This window comes from Neopelma chrysocephalum, unplaced genomic scaffold (assembly GCF_003984885.1).
Source record: "Neopelma chrysocephalum unplaced genomic scaffold, ASM398488v2 Primary Assembly neopelma1_96833, whole genome shotgun sequence".
NCBI lineage: Eukaryota > Metazoa > Chordata > Aves > Passeriformes > Pipridae > Neopelma > Neopelma chrysocephalum.
In genome coordinates, this window is record NW_020925476.1 from 333,886 (window position 1) to 337,337 (window position 3,452).

The 3,452-nt window shown below is 45.1% G+C and overlaps 1 long non-coding RNA gene across 1 annotated transcript in view; it reads right to left on the reverse strand.

The window, feature by feature from the left end:
* The window catches only part of LOC113960670, a 13,923-nt gene extending 12,235 nt beyond the window's left edge, over nucleotides 1-1,688 (reverse strand). Inside the window, exon 1 of the long non-coding RNA XR_003532072.1 lies at nucleotides 1,575-1,688. This is a non-coding gene — a long non-coding RNA (uncharacterized LOC113960670). The remainder of the gene's footprint in view (nucleotides 1-1,574) is intronic.
* Between the last annotated feature and the right edge of the window lie 1,764 nt (nucleotides 1,689-3,452).

Here is a 3,452-nt window from a genome sequence, read left to right on the forward strand (position 1 = left end):
TTAAATCATGTAACAGCCTCCATGAGTTGTTTTTCTTTTGAATTACACACACAGGAGTGTTCCATGGGCTGGTTGTTGGGACTCAAGCAGTCCCCCTCCCCCACAAAGTCGGTGATCCCGGTAGGACATGTCTTATGGAGGCAGACATTGTCTGGGCCACGAATGACCACAAGGTCCTTGCTCTGCTTCAGGGAGGTCAGTCCAGCAATGCCTGCTAAACAAACATGAGTGTTCAGTAAGGGCCATTGTTTGGGCCATTGTGATGCAGAGATGATGGTCACATCTGCTCCACTGTCAACAATGCCCGATATTTCTGTTTTTATCCCTGTGCCTCTTGTTTAATATGGGTAAAAGGCAGTCTCTAGCTGCCTGCGTCCGGAACGGATTTAAAGGCACGCAGGGCTATTTGTTTTATTTGCTGCAGCCTGGCGGGACATGTCTGGGCTTGCACCACATTAGAAGCATGTAAGCAAAACAGCATCTTAAAATCGTGATGGGTAAACACTTGGTACAGAGCCCCCAATCATGGTCTGTTACCATTCGCCTAACATCTTTAATAAGGGCATACGACAAACCCTCCCAGCGTGGATTCTGGTCAGGCGAAACCAGAACTGAAAAAACTTTTAAAATTGCTGCATCCCCCACGCATTTTGCTTCCCCCCTCACCCACGCCCACGTGTCCCGATAGTCAGGGGAATATAAGTTTGAATCTTTTTCTGTATCTGTAAATTCTGGATCCTCATCGGAGTCCTCCGACGGAGAAACCACATACGCTGTAGTGGCAGTACCGTGTGAGCGAGGTTCGCAGAGCAGTAGTGAGGGCTTTGTTTTTGGTCGCGCAGTGGAATCCGTGAATGGCAGCGGCAACAGCAGTATGGAAGGCGTCAGCGGGAGCAATGCAGAAGGCATTAGCAACAGGGGGACAAGGGGTGATGGCGGCACAGAAGGCATTGGCGCCAGCTGTGATGGCAGCTCAAAATCAGCTGTCGTTTCTGCACGCTCCTCTCCAGAGCTGGCATGAGCTTGCAGAGTCTCAAAGACTACTCTCCATGATGTTAATAGAGAGGTAGCCGTTTTATCGCCTAACATGGCACTGTCCCAAAGTTTATAACCTATATCATCCCAAACTTTCGGATCATATATTGAGCTAGTGTTTATCATGGGATCAGCTTTTGATGTTCACAACAGGAGGCGTTCTAAATCTTCTTCCTCTACCGTCCTCCTGTATTCTTTAAGGATATTAGCAAAGGCTTGTGAAACAGCCTTTTGCTGTTTTGTTAAAGGGGTTCCCATTTTGTCCTCAGCTGCTTACTTTTTCATCCAGCGAAAGGTAATTGAGAGCTCTCTTTTGTTGCTTCCTTTCAGTGTTTTTCTTCCTTGAGTTCAACTGGGCTACACCACTAGAGAAAACAGCTAGTTTCTTTTAAGCCTCACTATGGGGCACCATTTATGGCGTATTGAGGCTTTCAAGGTTGCAACTCATTCCTGTGATGAGTTGCTCTGTACTCTGCTTGACCTGAAACCTGCTGCTAAGGTCTGGTTCTTTCCAGGCCTTCGGCCTGCATATTCCCCACAACAGGGGACTGCTCGTTCTTTGTATCCTTATAGAGTACCTCCAGCACAGCTAATTCTCTCAGGTACTGGATACCTTTCTCCATGTTGTTCCACTTGTCTTGGTGCACTAATAGATCATCCTTGAAAAGATACCTTTCCCTCATGCTTGACAAGGAGTCACCTCCAGTGGTTCAGAGTTTCTGTCGTCTTCCCAATCCCCTTGTCAATGCCCACATCCCAGGACAGGGATCCCAGTTGCTTGCCTTCACTACCATCTAGTTTCATATCTTGGGACATGATATCCCAGCATCAGAGCAACCAGGACACCAGGAGCTCATCTGTCTGGCAACTGAAATTTTTTTGCATATCTTGCAGCTCACCGGGGTTAGGTACCACAACCATGTGAACAGACAAAGTAACATTGTGACCAGTGGTTCTGTACACAAATGCTTAGATCAAATTTGTTTCCAAACCACTCTGGTCAGATATGTTGTTATCTCAACCCTTTGTGCCCCACATTGGATGCCAAATAAAGGCTGTTGTGGTTTAGGAATGGTACTCCCCAATTTAGTGCTCCCACTGAGACTCTCCAAATCATGTGCTGCTCGCTCTCTCCTCTCCCCCTCCCCCTGCAGTGGGCTGGAGAGGAGATTTGGAGGTACAAAAGGTAAAGATCATGGGTTGAGATAAGTATAATTTACTGGAAACAGCAATGGGATAAGAAAACTAGCAGCAACAATATTTATAACAAAAGCATACAAAAGATAGAGATTGATTCACGTGCAAAATGCTCATCACGGAGCCCAACCCGACCCAACCACAACCATGCTATCCCAACCGGAAAAGACTCCCTTCCCCGCACCAATGATGTGAGGTGGTATAGAATAACCTCTGGGTCCTAACCATGCCCCCTCCTGGCTACTGTTAAAATTAACCCTGTCCTGGCTTGAACCAGGACAGACTTATGGGTGGTATGTTGTACTGTGGTATTTTTAATAAACTGAAGATCAGTCAACTATCTCAGTAAAATACTTTTATGTTATCTGCACCAAAGATATGAACCTTATGTATAAATTCTAGTATTTAGAAATAAAACCAATATTTTTGGTTTCACCCTTAGGCATGCACATGAATTTGATTTGAAATACCAAAGTAAATAAGTGTGTGCTCTATGTGAGTCAGCCTGAATGATTTTTGGTCCTAAGTCAGTCCTTTAACTAAGGCTATTAATACTCCTAATATTTAACTGTCAAGACATCAGTGTTTTTAGGAAGTTATTCAAAGGTATATCTGTATCTACTTACTGAAGTGGTACACGATCACAGCAAAACTCGCTGCATTCATACTTTGCAAAGCCTTTTTAAAAATTATTTCCTTTAAAAACTTTCATCCTACTTCTGAGTAATTTAATACCTCCTCTCCTTTAAAAGATTGTCCTTTTTGTATGAAATGAGGATAGCTTTTAAATTAAACATGCCATTATACTCTATGACTAAAGAAATCAGCATGCAACATACCTGGTATAAGCTGAGAGCAGTGGCTGGCTATTCATCTTAGTCAGCTCCTGTTCTGTTATTCCCATCTTTCAGACGGGAGGAGCTCTCCCTCCTCTGACCACATACCTAGGGTAGATGTCTCAAAGGCAGGAATGAATTCAAGACCAAAACATCCCCAGGCACCTGGGCAATGCTGTTATCTCCATCCCCCAGACAGAGCACCTGGTCCCTGGGCAGGCAGTCGGCAGTGCCTGAGGGAACCTCACCCCAGGGAGAGTGCAGCAGGGACAGGGACCCCATGACAAGGTCTGATTTTCAGGATTAGTTTTTACAATTTATAGAAAACCACTCACCAAATCAATGGAATGATCAGGACTTGTGCCTGGGTCTCCCAGTCCCAAA